This window comes from Trichechus manatus, unplaced genomic scaffold, assembly GCF_000243295.1.
Source record: "Trichechus manatus latirostris isolate Lorelei unplaced genomic scaffold, TriManLat1.0 scaffold00004, whole genome shotgun sequence".
In the NCBI taxonomy this organism is placed as follows: domain Eukaryota; kingdom Metazoa; phylum Chordata; class Mammalia; order Sirenia; family Trichechidae; genus Trichechus; species Trichechus manatus.
In genome coordinates, this window is record NW_004443940.1 from 36,045,059 (window position 1) to 36,064,020 (window position 18,962).

The 18,962-nt window shown below is 44.3% G+C and overlaps 1 pseudogene; it reads right to left on the bottom strand.

Moving 5' to 3' along the window:
- LOC101348726 (40S ribosomal protein S3a-like) overlaps window positions 1-396 on the bottom strand; it is a 3,216-nt pseudogene extending 2,820 nt beyond the window's left edge.
- Window positions 397-18,962: the final 18,566 nt, after the last annotated feature.

Consider the following 18,962-nt stretch of genomic DNA (forward strand, 5'->3'; position numbering starts at 1 on the left):
GTTTTTCCATTTATGTAGATCCCTTTGAGTTTCTTGCAGTAGTGTTTTGTAGTTTTCTTTGTATAGGTCTTTTACATCCCTGGTTAGGTTTATTCTTAAGTATTTTATTGGTCAGGCATTTTTTGCCCTGAACATCCTCAGTAATTAGCTTGAATTTTCTAAATGCAACTTCATCATTCTGCAGATCGGCAAGGCTCACTTCAAAAACATGACCCTTGAGGCCGTCAGATGCAATTTTTGTTCCTTTGGTCCTTGTGACTAATGTTTTCCCAATATTTCTTACATAGCTGGTGCTTTCACATCATACCAATCTTTCTTAGAAAATCGATCAACCACTTTCTTCTTGGCTCCTTTTTTGTCACCTTTTCTAAGGTGCTTGTTCTTGCTGACCACCATGGGGTTGTTCAGAGAGCCAAAAGCTTGAACTGCCAACCTTTTGGTTAGCAGCCAAGTTCTTAACCACTGTGCCACCAGGGCTCCAAGTGCAAAGAATTTAGAATACCAAAAACAATCTTGAAATAGAAGAACAAATTTGGAGTACTCAAACTGCGTGTCTTCAAGACTTATTATAAAGCCACAGTAATCAAGACAGTGTGACAGCATGACAGTGTGACATAAGGATGGACAAATAGGTCAATAGATCTGAATAGAGAAACTGGAAATAGACTCACACTTATATGATCATTTGATTTTTGACAAAGATGTCAAAGCAATTCAATGAGGAAAAGAAAGTCTTTTCAAAAAATGGTGTTAGATTGACTGGCTATTCATATGGAAACAAACAAAACCTCAACTTCTTTCTTACATCACACACAAAAATTAACTTGAGATGAATCACTGACTTAATTATAAAAAGCTAAAACCATAGAGCTTTTAGAGAAAATCATGGTAGAATATCTTCATAACCTGGGGGCAGGCAAGCGTTTGAGAGTCAGGTCAGAGAAAGCAATAACCATAAAAGAAAAATCAATAAATTAGTCGCTATCAGAATTAAAATCTTCTACTCAAAAACATATCCTTAATCCATATACTTGGAAAAAATATTTGCAAAACATATCTGAAAAAGGATAGATATCCTGGATATATAAAGAATTCTTTCAACTCATTAATGAAAAGACAAACAGTCCAACTGAAATGGAACAGAGTTGAATAGACATTTCACAAAAGAAGATATACAAACGGCTAATAGGAACATGAAAAGATGCTCAATCATTACTTATCACAGAAAAGAAAATTAAAACCACAATGAGATACCACTATACACCCACCCGAGTGACTAAAATTAAAAAGACTGACCACACCAAATGCTGGTAAGCATGCATAAAAACTATTCAAATGCCTACCCTATGATCCAGCAACTCCGCTCTTAGATATTTTTCCAAGAGAAATGAAAGCATATGTTCACAAATAGACTCATTCAGGAATGTTCAAAGCAGCTGTATTCACTGGAGTTTTTTTAACTGGAAACATCTCAGGTTTCCATCAACGGGAGAACATGTAAGCAAACTGTGGTATATTTAAAAAATGGAATATTACTCAGCTATAAAAAGGAACACACTAGGGACATGCGCAACATGGATGGATCTCAAAAACATTATGCTCAGCAAAAGAAGGCTTTTGCAAGTAAGTACATACTCTATGGTTCCATTCATATGAAATTCTAGAACAGGGAAAACAGGAAAAAAAATGAGAACAGAGGCTGTTCCTTGGAGGAGGAGGATTGGCTGGAAAGGGGTACAGAGGCATCTTCTGATGTGGTGACAACATTCTTTATGTTGATATCTTGGGTGGCGCATAGCTGTACCCATTTGTCCAAGTCATCTCATGGTACATCTAAGATGCATACGTTTCAGCTTATGGAAACTTTACATTAAAAAAACTACATTTAACTGAACAAATATGTTGAGCACTAATAAAATGATAAAGAGGACACAAAAACAGAGATGGAGGAGATTAAAATTTAGGATAAAAAAATAAAGTTATAACAAAAGAGTAGTCGTCAATTTCACCAAGTTAAAAGATTTTATTAAAGAAGTGAAGTTTGAAGTAACAGTGGTGCTCTCTGGGGAGTGTAATGGATAAAGGGAGATCTTTAATTTTTCCACTTTTCTAGTGTTTGTTCTTTTTCTTATCAGATATTTACTCATTTTTTAAAATAATTTACTTTAAATTAAAAGTGTTGTGTTTCCCAGATGCATATACATGCTCTTCGCCCAAATTACCTAATTTAAAATCTTGAGAACTTTTTAAAGTATGAGGCATTTTTTGATGTATTGATTGAACATTTATTGATGCCTAAGAAAGATAATAGTAGAATTCTCATCTTCCATGAAGGAAACCCTGGTTCAATTCCTGGCCAATGCACCTGGCCAATGTGCAGCCATGCTCATCTGTCAATGGAGGCTTTCACATTGCTATGATGCTGAGAGAAATTAAAGAAAGGGTAGAGGAGATGCTGATCTATCAGCATGATGACGAACAGGTTTCAGAAGAGTTTCCAGACTAAGATGGACTAGGAGAAAGGCCTGAGTATCTGCTTCCAAAAATCAGCCAATGAAAACCTTAGGGATCATAACTGTCCCAACCACAAGTGATCATTAGGATGGTGCAGGACTGGGTAGTGTTTCATTTTGTTGTGCTTGGGAGGGTCACCATGAGTCTGGGGCTGAATCAAAGACAGCTAACAACAAGAATAACAAGACAAAGCCCAGTAAAATCCACAGAGACTTATAGCTCTCCCTGAATTTGAGGAAATTAACCCTGGGAGGGAAAAGGGTCCACAGCTGACTGAAAACCCTGGAAAGGGTATAAATAATGGGCATTATGAGTGTATATGCATAGATTGTAGAAAAAAACAAACAGCCTTCTCTCTCCCTTCTTTCTCTCTCACTCTTTCTCTCTCCCCCTTTCTATCCCTTCTCCACCCATCCATCCATGAATAGATCCATCCATCTATCCACCCATCACCACCCAAACTTTTCCCCATTCTAATTTTCTCACTTTCGACACAGGGAAGTCAGCCCAGAGTGTATGGCCTAAATGGGCACCTCCATGGTACATGTTTGAATGGACCTAGGGGCATCTCTGTAAACATGTTAGGGTCAATGAGGAATCCTCTGAGCCTTGTGTCCACGAGCAAATGTACAAGCTACACTGTAGCTCTTGGTTTTCCCAGCACTGCCTGTGGCCTATGTGGGGAACTGCCTCTGGCAGAGGATGCCTTTCTTTGTTCTTAACACACTTTTCTCACCTAGCTTCTAGGTCCAAAGACCATCTTCTCTCCCCAGGGGTCTTTATACAGGGGACAGGGTGGTACTTGGATTCTCAGCACTGCCTTTCACCCCTCGATCATGGGAAGAAAGCAAACGTTTCTGGAGGGCCTGGGAATGCATAGAGCCACTGAGAGAAGCTCCTGTCAAGGTCCTGTGGTTGAGGGCAGAGAAAGAGGCTGAAGGAGGAGTTCTTCAAGGGGCCCAACTGGTGGTCTGCTGGAATGAGGGCATTGTGGCAGGTGTCCTCCCGAGATGCTCCCTGCCCATGTGTCTTAGGCTGGGTTCTCTAGAGAAGCAAAACAAGTGAAGCGTATATATGTATATGTATATATATAGAGAGAGAGAGATAGAGAGAGAGAGATATTTATCTCAAGGAAATGGCTCATGTGGTTGTAGAGTCTAGTAAGTCCCAAGTCCGTGGGTCAGGCATCAGGCTGGAGGCTTCTTCTGACTCATGTAGCTTCAGGGGCTGATGAACCCAAGATCAGCAGGTCAGATGCAGGCCACTGGCTCACAGGCTGTGGAGGCTGATGAAACCCAAAATTGGCAGGCAATATGGCAGGTTGCTGGCTCAAGTCCCAAAAACCAGAGGTCAGATGATGATAAGCCAGGTGCAGGATCCAGAGCAAGTAAGCAAGCTTTGCCAGAACATCCAAATATATACTGGATGCAGGTCACACCCCCGATGAAACTCCCTTTACAACTGATTGGCTGATCACATCAGATCACATCATGGAAGATGACTACATCATTATTTAACTGTCAAATTTCATCATTACATAACTGCCAAATCATTGAGAATCATGGCCCAGCCAAGTCAAAACACAACCTTAACCATCACACCACCCCTCACCAGGCAGGCCCAGGCAGAGGTGAAGAACTCTGGTAAACTGAGATTAAGCTTCCACTGCAAAAAAACGAGGACCCAAAGCAGAAATGATGTTCTGTTACACACCAAAACGAAGAAGGCCATGCTTCCTGCTTATAGTGACCCCAGGTGACAGAATAGAACTGCTCCATAGGGTTTTCTTGGCTGTAAGCTTTACGGAAGCAAAACACCAGGTCTTTTTCCTGCAAAGCTGCTGAATGGATTTGAACTGTCAACCTTTAGATCAGTAGTCAAGTGGCACCAGGGCTCCTTATGAGCTGGAATTAACCCGATGGCACCCAACGACAACAACATGCTCCATGCACCACTGAGCTGCAGACTCAGATTTCTACACCCAGCCTCTGCGTGGAGGAAGCCATTAAAACAAAGCCAACTAACCAAATACACAAAAAATCCAGAACCGAACTAAACCAACAAAAGAACAAAGATAAAAACAAAAACAAAAACTCCCCTCTGGTTTCTTCTTGACAGCTGGTTGTAGTGGAAAGAGCAGAGGACTGGACAGAGAACTGGGGGTTGGAGCCCCATATGTCCCCTTGTGTGGCCCCAGGCAAACCACAGCCCATATCCTCATCTGCAAAGGGAGGACCCTGTGAGGTCTTGAGGCTCCTGGTTCCCTTGAGATGCCACGATTTACAAGCTGGCTTTGAATCCCGTGGGATGCATCTGTGGTTAAAGAAGCCATCTTCACAGGAATAATTAGCAGTGATATAGTAACTGAGCACTTGCTACATACCAGTCCTCACGCTAATTACTGTATGAGGTAGGGATGACATTTTACAGATGAGAAAACTGAGGCTTAAAGGTTAAGGAGTCACCTAAGTGACTGACCTAAGTTGGTCAGGATTGGAACCTAAGCAGACGAATTCTCATGTATTTTGGCCCAGGCATCATTTGGGGCTGAAATCAAGAAATTGCCTTTCCCATAGTTGTTCTTGGTTTGGCAGTCGTAGCTGCTGATTTTGCACTGTAATTACAATCCTGCTAGAAGAACACAGCATGTGGAAGGTATTACATGAGCGTGTGCTAGAGTTTGCTCCTAGTGGACATCTTATGCATCTGGGAGGCAGGATGTTCTAACAAAGAAACATGACTGATGAAAAGAGCATGTCTTGCTTTCTGGGTAAATTATCAGTCTTTTGATTCCAGTTTGCTAATCTTAAATCCCTTTGGGGTAACTTTTAAAAATGGACTTGTATTTATTTTCCTTGAGAGTCGGATGGAGTCTTGCATTTCTAGGACTTGAGTTTTGTTTGCAAAGACCATACTTTCAATGAAAATGCAGTGAGGCAGGGCTGGTGCCTTACCAGGCTGTATTCCTTGGGTCTCCTCACTGGTCTGTCCATGGAGGAAGGAGCAGAAGCTGGTGTGGGACTAAGAGCCTGGCCGGGGGCTGGGGAGGGACGGTGAGCTGGGGATTGTGGTGACCCAGGACCTGGGGACAGAGGTAGGCAAAATCAGAATGAACAGGTTCTTATGCAGCTGCGTGCTCCTGGTGAGGACACGGGCTTTACTGCTTTACTTGACGGTTGGAATGTGGATTGAGCCCTTGAATAAAATCCCAACCTTCATGCCTGTAACATTCAGGCCCTGCTAGGGTGACCAGCTTGTCTTGGTTTGCCTGGGACCTTCCCAGCTTTAAAACCTTGCGTCCCAGGAACCCCTCTGTCCTGACTTGTGCTTGGCCACTGAGCCTCCAGCCACATCTTTAGCACAAGGAGATGACAGGGATCCCTGTGCTGGCCTTTGGATTGTAAATAGGAGGAGACAATACCTTCTCTGGGTCATTGGGCTTATTTTCAGTCATTGGATTTAGGTGCTGCACTTACCCCACCTGCTTCCAAAGCTGCAGTCAGCCCCCACAGGAGGCTCAGACTGGTCCTTTCTGGTTGAAATGATGTGCATGAGCAGAGCATAGACAGGTCCTCCTGCTCCAGGGTGGCCAGTGGACAGAGAACTGTCCTGAACCACTTGGGGCTCCCCCTTTCTGACACTGGAGGCCATCTCACAGAGAGGGGTTTGGAACCCCAGTCAGAATGGCTTTGGGAACCACACCTTCATGCCCTGGTTCTAGAAAAACCAGTCTGAGCATTAGGCTCATTACATAGCAGCTGATCCACACATAATCACATAGATGTTTATTCTTCCCACCAGACCCTTTCTCTACTCTTTCCTGTGGGGGCCAACTCTCCCCTTCTCCAACTGCCCTGAGAGATGAAAATGTCATTGTTAGGAAGCTGAGCTTGGAGGGTGTCCCTATCCTGGGGCAGCCATTTTGTATCTCTGGAAGCAGGAAACACCAACTGGAGAACAAGCCCTGGTGGCGCAGTGGTTAAGAGCTCGGCTGCTAACTGAAAGATTGGCAGTTGGAATCTACCAGCCACTGCTTGGAAACCCTGTGGGACAGTTCTACTCTGTCCTGTAGGGTTGCTATGAGTTGGAATCGACTCGACGGCAATGGGTTTGGTTTGGTTTACAAACATACAACACCAACATGACAATTAACTTTTTAAGTCTCCATTCACTGAAGGACTGTGCAGTTCATTGCCTTAGCCCTCAGTTTAACTCCTGAAAAGCATAAATATACTCTGTCCACTAATAATAATAAATCATAACAAAAGATCATGTTTTGATTGATTTGCCACTCTCAGACTGAAAAAGTATATGCAGTCTGATGTTGGTTTTGGCGAAACCAAAAGCCCTCTTGGTAAAATTAATGTTGAGGGAATTATAAACAGGTTTCAATATTGAGGACAGTTCCAGGAAGGTGAAGGGAAGGCATCTTGGACAGTTTTCAGTGTGTGGATCTTAAGACTGTATGCAGTAGGCACTTACAAGATGTTTTGGATTGGATGATTGCATTTCCAATTTGGAGAAAGGGTACAGTGCTAAGCACAGAGCAGGTACTCAACAAATACTTCTTGTACTGAACTGTAAGCCTGAATGAACAGGCCTGGCCAGCTCCTCTCACCCCTGTCTACTCTTTCATGGATTGTTTATGTTCCTCTGATTGACACCTCAGACATGAGCGACAACTTACCTTACGTCATTAGGGCACCAGGAATACGTCTGCCACTGAAACATAAGCTATTTGGCCCCTCTCCAGGATCACCGCAAAGAGAAAAGCAAGTGTAAACTGCACACATGTTAACTCTTCTGCAGACGCATCCACTCCTGACTTAACATCTAGGTTCTTGAGCACAACTGCCAACCTCCCCACAGGGAGGGCCCAATATAGTGTTTGGCTCGGGCCCTATATAGTGGCTAATGGGTTTGTATCTCCATGAGCCTCTTGCTTCCTCTGAAGTTTAAACCATAATTTCATCTCCCTGTTGTAATTCCCTTTGGGGTTTGTTTAAAGAACGTAAAAGAACTCAGTTCTTTCACTAGCTCACCTCACTAACCATGCTGTTAACCTTACCTGCGTCTTGATTCCCTCAACCACTCACTTCCAGACCCCACTGTAAGCACAGTAATAGCAAGGTATCCCAGATGCCAGCAGATCCCCATGTTTGGGCCCTGCATCCATAGGATCTGTCTGTTTTTAACCACATGAGCAACTCAGCACAGAATTCAGACTATCTTCAAGGTACCCAACAAGAGTCCACTTTTCTAAGACCATTAGTGAGAAGCATAGACTTTACAGATGATGACATTGAGGAGACCAAGGAAGGAGTTAGCTAACTCTTCACATACTTTAAGGCCAAAAGAATCCCCTCATTTGATAATTTTCTTCTTTCCTAAAGTTCTTTCTCTTTTGAGTCCTCATCCCTGGCCCTCCTCCTTCGGGAATCTCCATCCTCACCCAGAAAAACTGAGTACCTACCTTCTGTTTTATATAGAGTAGCTTCTCTAACCCTTTGAAGCCTAGCCTCAGCTACAAAACATCATCAAAACATCGTCCCAACAAAGGTGGGTCTGCTTTACAAGAGTCTCATAAAGTCTTTCTTGAAACATCATCTCCACCACCATCATCACCATCACCACCACCATCATCATCATCATCACCACCACCATCATCATCACCACCACCACCATCATCATCACCACAACCACCATCATCATCACCACCACCACCATCATCATCATCACCACCACCATCATCATCACCACCACCACCATCATCATCACCACAACCACCATCGTCATTACCACCATCATCATCACCACCACCACCACCATCATCATCACCACCACCATCATCATCACCACCACCACCACCATTACCACCATCATCACCACCATAACCATCATCCTCACCACAACCACCATCATCATCACCACCACCACCACCGTCATCACCACAACCACCACCATCACAACCACCATCATCACCACCATAACCATCATCCTCACCACAACCACCATCATCATCATCACCACCATCACCATCGTCATCACCACCACCACCCTATTATCCCCACAACCACCATCATGATCACCGCCACCACCATCATCACCACCACCATCATCATCATCACAACCATCATCATCACCACCACCACCATCATCACCACAACCATCATCATCATTACCACCACCACCACCATCATCACCACAGCCACCATCATCATCATCACCACCACCACCACCGTCATCACCACAGCCACCATCATCACCACAACCACCGTCATCACCACAACCACCATCATCACCACCACCACCATCATCACCACCACCACCACCATCAGCATCACAACAACCATCATCATCTCCACCACCACCACCATCATCATCATCACAACCACCATCATCACCACAACCACCATCATCATCACCACAACCACCATCATCATCACCACCACCACCACCGTCATCACTACAACCACCATCATCACCACAACCACCGTCATCACCACAACCACCATCATCACCACCACCACCACCATCATCATCACAACCATCATCATCACCACCACGACCATCATCATCACCACCACCACCACCAGCATCACAACAACCATCATCATCTCCACCACCACCACCGTCACCACAACCACCATCATCACCACCACAACCATTATCCTCACCACAACCACCATCATCATCACCACAACCACCACCATCATCATCACCACCACCACCATCATCATCACCACCACCACCACCATCATCACCACAACCACCATCATCACCACAACCACCATCATCATCACCACAACCATCATCATCACCACCATGACCATCATCATCACCATCACCACCACCACCATCATCGCCACAACCACCATCATCGCCACAACCACCATCATCACCACAACCACCATCATCACCACCACCATCATCATCACCACCACCACCCTATGATCCCCACAACCACCACCATCATCACCACAACCACCATCATCATCACCACAACCACCATCATCATCACCACCATCATCACCTCAACCACCATCATCATCACCACAACCACCATCATCACCACCACCACCATCACCCACCACCACCATCACCATCACCACCTCCACCACCATTATCTTCATCATCACTACAACTATTTATTGAGTGTTCATCTTGTGTCAGGCGAAGGACTTGACACAAGTTTTATTACAACAATCTTATGAGTTAAGTAACATAATTATTTCTGATGAATGGGCGAGAACACTAGAGGTCTGAGAATTGTTTGCCTATGGGCAATGTTTGCTCCACTGCAATTCTCCAACCTCAGTGGGCCCTTCTCGCAGCTGCCAAACTATTGGTTTCTTTTTAGTGTACTCCCTGGGGCATTCCTAACAGTGGCCACCCCAGACCCTTTTCACCTTCATCAAGCCCTTAATCCCAGGACACATGGCCTCTGTGGTTTCTACAATAGTTTCCTCGATGGACCTTTTCTTTTGCAAACAGCTCTTTGCTCCACCTCCTCATTGCTAAGGCCAAGATTTCTTGAGCAGCAACTGTTCTAAGCACATTTGGAGGACTAGCTGGTCCTCAGTCTTTTGTATCCAACTTGTCCCTCCTACGCACCCTCCCACCATGCTAGCTGAGGCTGCACCACCTTTTTCTTGTCTCCCTACTTCCAGAGTCTTCCTTTCCAAACTATTCTGAGTATCAGTGGCTGATTAATTTTTCCAAAGCCCCATCTGGCAACCCAGAATCTTTGGTATTTCTGACAACCATGTGAAGCATACATTCCACAGCTAGGCATTCTGGCCTAGTACCATGTGGCTCCACCTTCAGTACACACATGATCAGCCAGGTGAACTGGACTGCTCCCCAGGCCCTGGACATCTCAGCCTTTCCCATCTCTGCAATCAGCTCAAGCCATTTGCTCACCCTGGGGAGAATGCTGTGCCTTCATTCATTCATTCATTCATTCAATTTTTGTTGATAACCCCTGTGCCAGGCACTTTGCCATCCTTGCCTATCAAAATAGCATCCTTCTAGATTGGACACATATGAGATAAAACAAACATCACAAAAATGCCAATTGTTGAACCTATGTGGTGGGTACACGGGTATTCTTTTAAATATATTATTGTGGTGTTTTGCCTTCTCATTTCTAAATAACCAACTTTTATTGCTGCTTCATGATTTCCCAGTTTTGGGCATTCCATGCTGTCTACCTGTTGGAAAGAGAAGACGTGACTTACTTTCTTGCCCTGGCCCCAACACACGTTTCCCTTCCTCCCAACTTCATTAAGCTGTAATTTGGCTGGATTGATATTCAATGATTACATCATTATAACTGGGTGAACCCCATTCAGACATGAGCTGTGTAATTCTGAGCCTTGGTTCAGCTCAAGTGACACATCCTCCCCAAGCCTACCCAGCCTCCCAGAAAGGAGAATTCTCTTCCAAGCATTCTACTGGATACGCTGGCTTGCTTTGAACAGTTGACAAATTCACAGTTTCCCTCCCTTGCTAGACTTGCATCTCCTTGCAGCAGGGCCCTCCTTGCAGCAGGGCCCATAGCATTAGCTGAACAGACAAATGGGTGAAGTTGGGGGCTATCATGAACTGCTTGTGCCAGTTTGTGTTTGTGCCAACCAGCTCGTAGGAGGTGAAATCAAGCCATGGAGATCTGGCAGGGTGCAAGACCAGCTGAAATAACGGTACTCCTGGAGCTTGGGGCTCCACTGGCAAGCAAACTTCCCTGTTCTATAGTATCACTTGTTCTGGTTTCCTTCTCTTTTACAGTATGGCAGCTGAAAACAGCAGGGTAATTCCAGCCTGGGTTTTCTGAGAACCTGCCTGGCTCCCTGGTCAGTCAACCAGAAACGGTCTTCATACCATAGTGGACTGTCAACAAGTTCTAAACAGCCTCTTCTCATAAAAGATTACCCTCTTTTTAGAGAATACATGATGAAATAGAAATTAATTATGTGTTTTTTTAAAAGAAAACAATGTTCTAGAGATAAAGTGGACTAATCATAAAAATAAACAGGTCTGTGGTTGAAAACAAAGTCACTATGCCTTAAAAAAACAACCTGTCAGCTCAGGCTAGACGTCCTCTGTGGTATCCTCATGTCCTCTGCAGAACGGTTTTCTCAGTGGGTCTGTTGTGCAAGGAGTTGTTTTGTTCTACCCTCTCATTGCTAGGCCAACGTTTCTCCACCAGCTACTCTTCTAAGCACCTTTAGTGCGCGGCTGCGTCATTTCACCTAATCCTCACCACAAGGCCACAAGGTAGGGTCTGTTAGCACCCAGAGCCTCCTTCCTTGATTCTGCCTCCCCAGCTTTAAAAGCCGTCAGCACCTTTGACTCTGTCACCCTTCATGGTCCGTTATCCAGGTGTGTGAGGAGCACCTGGATTCTTGTCCTTGGACCACTCTATTTAGAAGAGCAACCTGCTATGACCCCATGCTACTGGTAACAGCGGTGTTTGCGTTTAGAGGGACCATCCCTGAGAACTGACTTGAAAGCATACTGAGAAACCCATTCAGTATACAGGTCCTACTAACTTCACAACCAAGAATGAGACATTTGGGGACCTTCAGAGTAGAAATAGAAGGTCCTTGGGTGGCACAAATGGTTTGCACTTGACTACTAACCTAAAGCTGGGGGTTCAAACCCACCCAGTGGCATCACAGAAGAAAGGCCTGGTGGTCTGCTTCCATAAAGCCTACAGCCAAGAAAACCCTGTGGAGCAGTTCTACTCTGTAACACGTAGGGTTGCCGTGAGTTGGAATCAACTTGACAGCAACTCACAACAACAATGTAGAAGCAGGAAGAAGCCAGGTGATGCAAACGGGGAGGCACTTGGCTACTAATGGAAAGGCTGGCAGTTCAAATCCACCCAGAGGTGCCTTGGAAGAAAGACCTGTTGCCAGGAGTCAGGTTTTGGTAATGCAGAAGCTACCACAAGAACAACAAGCAGTTAAGACTACAGAAAGGAGAGATGGACCCACTGAAGCTCTGGTCAGTGTTTGTTATATAGAAATATCTGCCATACCAAGAAACCTATTCCTAGTTTGTTGAGTGTTTTTATCATGGAAGAGTGTTGGGTTTTGTCAAATGATTTCTCTGAGTCTTTTGAGATGATCATAGGGTTTCTGTCCTTTATTCTGTTAATATGGTATTACAGTAACTGAATTTTGTGTGTTAAACCAACCTATTGGGATAAATCCCACTTGGTTATTGTGTATGGCCCTTTTTATCTTTTCGCTAGATTCGGTTTGCTAGCATTTTGCTAAGGATTTTTGCATCTATTCATAAGGGGATATTAATCTGTGGTTTTCTTTGCTTGTGATGTCTTTGTCTGGTTGTGATACTGGCCTCATAGAATGAGTTGAGATGTGTTCCTTCCTCTCTTTCTTTTTTATTTTTGGAAGACTTTATGAAAGATTTGTGTTGATTGTTCTTTAAACCTTTGGTGAAATTCACCAGTGAATCTATCAGGACCTAGGTTTTTCTTTGTGGGAATTTTCTTTTGTTTTCACCACTAATTCAATTTCTCTACTAGTGTGCATGTTGGGACATGCCTTCGCAGTCAGCCAGGCAGCAGACAACTTTGCCTTAGCCTTCACTTCCTGCTGTGTAAAACCTCAAGGTTAGCCAGAGGTGAGCACTGAGAGGACTTGTCCTGAGCAGGCACACAGCCCTGGGCAAGCAAGCCCACGACCGTGTTTACTCTTGCACGTGGCCTTCTAAACCAGACCAGTTGCTGTGGCGGTGATTTTGATTCATGGCAACCCCATGTATTGCAGAGTAGAACTGCACTCCACAGGGTTTTCAAGGTATAGGGTCACTATAAGTCAATGGCAGTATTTTTTTGTTGCTGTTGGTTTTGGAACTTTTGGAAGCAGATTGCCAGGCCTTTCTTACAAGGCACTTCTGGATGGATTCAGACCGCCCACATTTCAGTTAGAAGTGGAGCTGGTTAACTGTTTGCACCGCCTGGGGACTCCTTGCTTCTACCCTGTTGTTTGTTGTTAGTTTCTGTTGAGTCGATTCTGACTCACAGTGACCCCATGACATGGTCTTCTAGGTTCCCAGAAACAGGTCAAAGCTTTTCAAAGGCTCTACAGAAATCCTAGGGTCCCTGGGTGGTGCAAATGGTTGATGAGCTTGGCTGCTAAACAAAGGGCTGGAGGTTCGAGTCCACCCAGGGACTCCCCAGAAGAAAGACCTGGCAATCTACTTCCGAAAAATCAGCCACTGAAAGCCCTATGAAGCACAATTCCACCGACACACAGGGAGTTGCCTTGAGTTGGAATTGACTAACGACAACTTTTTTTTTTGGTATTGTTTACCCCAACTGTTATCCACTCCCTCAAGCAGACGTGAAGTTAAACAATAGCCTCTAAATGTTTTTTAAATTGTTTTGGACAAATGTCCCTGAGGAAACGGAGAGGGAAGATAGAAATAGGGTAAATTCAAACACGACAGAGCTCATTGTTTTCCCGAGATTTGGCCATTTTTCTTGAGTAAACTCTCCCTAGATTGCTGCAATCTAATTTCCAGAGATCTGAAAACGTTGATTCTTAGGACTTTTACCAGTTTCCTCAGTGCTTTTATGGAGAAGAGACTTTGATGGCAATTACTCCACTGTTTTTGCTGACGTCACCAGATTGCATTACATTTTCAAACACTGTATTAAAAAACAAACCCTACATTTTAAAATTATAAAAGCACATATCACACATATGCCTGGTTCTTGTAAACAAACTTCCGTGGATTTAAGCAGTCAAGTGACCCATCTGCCCTTTCTGACTGGGATTCTTTGGTGGCTCTCATGGACTTCAGTGTCCCTGCAGCAACATGACTGTGTCCCCAAGTACCCCCTGGGTGCACCAGGCATCAGTAAGCCTGCAGAACGTCTGCACTCAGCTGTTAGTAAAGTCCCCTAAGGATACAATGTGGGAAAGTTCACTAGACCTTCAAGAACTGTTCATGGAGAGGTTCTCTCAGGAGAAGGATGCTGTCTTCAAGGTTAAAGACATGATGTTGTTGAGTTGATTCTGACTCACAGCGATCCTACAGCGACCGTGCACTATGGGCAGTAATGCTGATCCTGTAGGGGTAGAAGGAGGTGGGGGTGGAGGTTAGTGAGCTGGATACCAAGTGTCTGAGGCTGGGTTCTCTAGAGAAGCAAAACCAGTAAAGTGTATAAATACATACATATAGAGAGAGATTTATATCAAGGAAACAGTTCACGCGATTGTAGAAGCTAGAACGTCCCAAGTCTGTGGATCAGGGTAGAGGCCTCTCCCAAGTCACGCAGCCACAGAAGCCGGCAAGCTCAAGATCGGCAGGTTGGAGAGCAGGGCTCCTGCTCACAGGCTGTGCAGATCGACAAATCCCAGGTTTGGCAGATAAGCTGACAGCTCAAGTCCCAAGAACCAGAGATGAGACGACAGGAGGCAGCCACAGGATCCAGAGAGAGCAAAAAGCCAGAATGTCTGCTTATATTCAGATGCGGGCCACACCCCCAAGGAGACTCCCTTTCATCTGATTGGCTACTCATGGTATATTCAATCATGGGAGTGATTACATTAAAACACTGAGAATCATGGCCCAGCCAAGCTGACCCACAATCTTAACCATCACATCAAGGAAGGTCCCTGGTGGTGCAAACTTTTGTGCTCCACTGCTAACCAAAATGTTGGCAGTTCAAACCCACCCAGCAGGTCCATGGAAGAAAGGTCTATTGATCTGCTTCTGTTACTGGAGCCGAGAAATCTTCGGAGTAGTTCTATTCTGTAACACATGGGGTCGCCATGAGTCGGACTTGGCATCAGGTTCAGATGCCGATGAGGACTTTGGGGTCTGCCTTCTCTTTGTCTACATTTCATAATTATTAATTACTTCACTACTTTGAAGTACACGCATTGACCGATCTGCAAAGCACAACACCAGGACAGCAGATCTCAAGCCCCTCCCTGCCAAGGATTCCTGTTTCAACCCCTGCCACGTGACCTTTCTTTATAAGTCCAGCCTACCAAAAGACCTGCAATGGTTAATGATTAATTAATTCTGTTCACATCATTTTGATCAATTCATGCGAACTATATCACCCACACACATTTTGATTGAACTAAATCCAACCTAATGAAGTTTCTGCCCAAGATGACCAGGGCTTTCACCAGCTGCAAAGAGAGAAACACAGCTGCAGGCTACGTTGTATTCTAATGGTTAAAAGTACATTTTTTTTAGTAGGCATTCTTTTTTGGTAGAATTTCAAACATACACAAAAATGAACCTAGCCTCAACATTTGTCAACTGGCAGCCAATACTCTATATCTCCCTCCTATCTGTATCACTACCGACTTACGCCCCAATCCTGTTTTATCTTGAAGCAAATGTCAGTCCTTAGATAATTTCATTTGTAAAACTTTCAGTGTGTGTCTCTAAAAGATAAAGAGTTTTTTTTTTACAGCTTTATTGAAGTATAATTGCCAGGTAGTAAATTGTACATAATTTAAGGTGTATATTTGAGAAGGTTTGACATGTTTATATACCTGTGAATCTATCACCACAATTACGATAATGAATGAATCCATGACCCCCAAAAGTTTCATTGCGCTTCTTTGTAATCCTTCCCTCCTGCTCTCCAATTCCCCCACCTCCCAGGCAATTTCTGATCTGTTTTCTGTTACTGTAGATTAGTTTCATTTTCTAGAAATTTGTGTAACGAAAATCGTATAGTATGTAACATAGTATGTGCTCTTTTTTGCCTGTCTTTTTACTCCGTATAATTATTTTGAGATTTAATCATGCTGTTAGAGGTGTCAATGGTTTCTAACTTTATATTGCTGAGTACATTCTATTGTACGGATATTCCACCATTTTTTATCTTTCATCTGCTGGGATTCATTTGGATTGCTTTCAATTTCAGTTACAAATAAAACTACTCTGAATATTTAAAAACCGCATGGTTTAAAATCAGGAAAGGTGTGTGTCAGGGTTGTATCCTTTCACCATACTTATTCAATCTGCATGCTGAGCAAATAATCTGAAACACTGGACTATATAAAGAAGAATGGGGCATCAGGATTGGAGGAAGACTCATTAACAGCCTTCGATACGCAGACGACACAACCTTGCTTGCTGAAAGTGAAGAGGACTTGAAGCACTTATTGATGAAGATCAAAGACTACAGCCTTCAGTATGGATTACACCTCAACATAAAGGAAACAAAAATCCTCACAGCTAGACCAATAAACAACATCATGATAAATAGAGAAAGTATTGAAGTTGTTTTACTTAGATCCACAATCAATGCCCATGGAAGCAGCAGTCAAGAAATCAAATGACGTATTACATTGGGCAATAATCTTTCTGCAAAAGACCTCTTTAAAGTGTTTTCTGGGAGAGTCTGTGTAGAATTCATAGTATTTCTTCCTTAAACATTGGGTAGAATTCATCAATGAAACCATGTGGGCCTGCAGTTCTCTTTGTGGGAAGTTGTTTAACTATAAATTCAATTTCTTTAGATACAGATTTCTTTTGATATAGGTCATCTCTTCTTGGGAGTCTTTGGTGGCACAAACGTCTAATGCACTCAGCTGCTAACCAAAAGTTTGGAGGCTGAAGTCCACCCAGAGTCACCTAGGAAGAAAGAGCTGGTGATCTACTTCCCCAAAAATCAGCCACTGAAGACCCTATGGAGCACAGTTCTACTCTGACACACATGGGGTTTCTAGGATTTGGAATCCACTTGACAGCAACTGGGCCTTTTGTTGTTATTTCTTCTTGAGTGAGCTTTGGTAGTTAGAGTCTTTGGTAGGCTGCCTCTAAGACAGCCCTCAGTGGTCCCTGCCTTCTGTATTCATGCTCTTGTGTAATCCCCTCTCTTTCCTCGTGGGCTGGCTGTGGTGACTTGCTTCTAATGAATGGAATACAGAAAAAGTGATGGAATGCCACTTCCAAGATTAGCTTACAGAGACTGATGTTTCTGCTTCGCCCGGCCTCTCTTGCTCACTCTGATGAAGGAAACTGCCATGTGAGATGCCCTCTGGAGAACCCAAATGGCAAGGAACTGAGGGAGGCCTTCGACCAATAACCAGCAAGAAACTGATGCATTTTCTCCAACAGACAGTAGAAATCTGGAGTTTGAGGATGTTGTTGATGAGGGCTTGGAAGGAAGTGACAAACACGTTATTGGAAACTTGAGGGCAGAGGACCCTTGTTATGTAGTGGTGGAAAATTTAGGAACACTGTCCTCTGAGTTAATGGCGTCCCTGGGTGCAAATGGTTAACCAAAAGGTTGGAGGCACCTAGAGGCACCTCAGAAGAAAGGCCTGGGAAACTACTTCTGAAAAATCAGCCATTGAAAACCCTTTGGAGTACAGTTCTACTCTGACACACATGGAGTTGCCATGAGTTGGAATCCACTTGACAGCAATTAGTTTTTTTTTTTTTTCTCTGAGTTATATGGAAAACAGAAAATGTGCCTAATGAGCTGGATGATCTAGCTAAGATGATTTTCAAACTGTTGAAGAGGTTGCCTTCTTTCTTCTTGCTGTTCATAGTGAGATGAGAGAAGAGAGATTAATTGAGGGAAAAACTGTTAAATAAAGGAGGCGAGATTTGGTGGTTTTGAAAATTCCCAGCCTCTCCATATGGCAAGCGTTGCTGACATTCAGAAATGGCTTTCAAGACAGATCAAATCAAGAGCTCTGCCCAGACTACGGGGCTTCGAGGGACAACCGTGGGGTCAGTGTGAACCCTATGTGAAGTCCTCAGGAAGATCAAAGGTGAGGTCTCTAGGGCTATTCAGCTGCTCTCCTGCCAGGAACACAGGTCTTGAGCAGTGGCGCCCGCCTGCCCCAGAGAGAGTGCCCCTCATCCTGAGTGGCTCAGGCCTCTCTAGGCAGGGAGGCTGGGTGTGAGGGGAATGCTCGGGGTCTTCTCCTACCTTGACACAGAAAGAAGCAGAGTGAGGGGAAGGGGGACAGAGTGCGGCCTGGATCACACAGCGAGACCAGGTGTGCTAACGTTTTACAGGGAGAAGCCAGAGTGACGGGAAGTAAGTGGTGAGGACCCAGGAGAAAGACGTCATTCACTCTACACAAGGAAGACTGGCAGCACAGCAGAACAGCAGCTTATGCAACGCAGGTCACCTGTAGGTCCAGTCGAGGTTGTGGCCCTAAAATACAGAGACCCAAATGGTCCCGTTTTATCCCTTTGTCCTACTTTAAAAAAAAAAACAAAAAACCTGCCAGATTTTAGGTGTTGAAGGAAAGGACACATTTGAACTGGACTGAGGAGGAAGCTCCAGTCTCTGGCAAAAGACTTCTCAAAGGGCTGAGAAGAGGCCAGGACTGGCGTGTGGGGCAGATAACAGTGGGGGAGCAGGGGACAGTGGGTCTAGGTGCCAAACACATGGGTTTCAGCAAGGCCTCTGGAGGGGGACC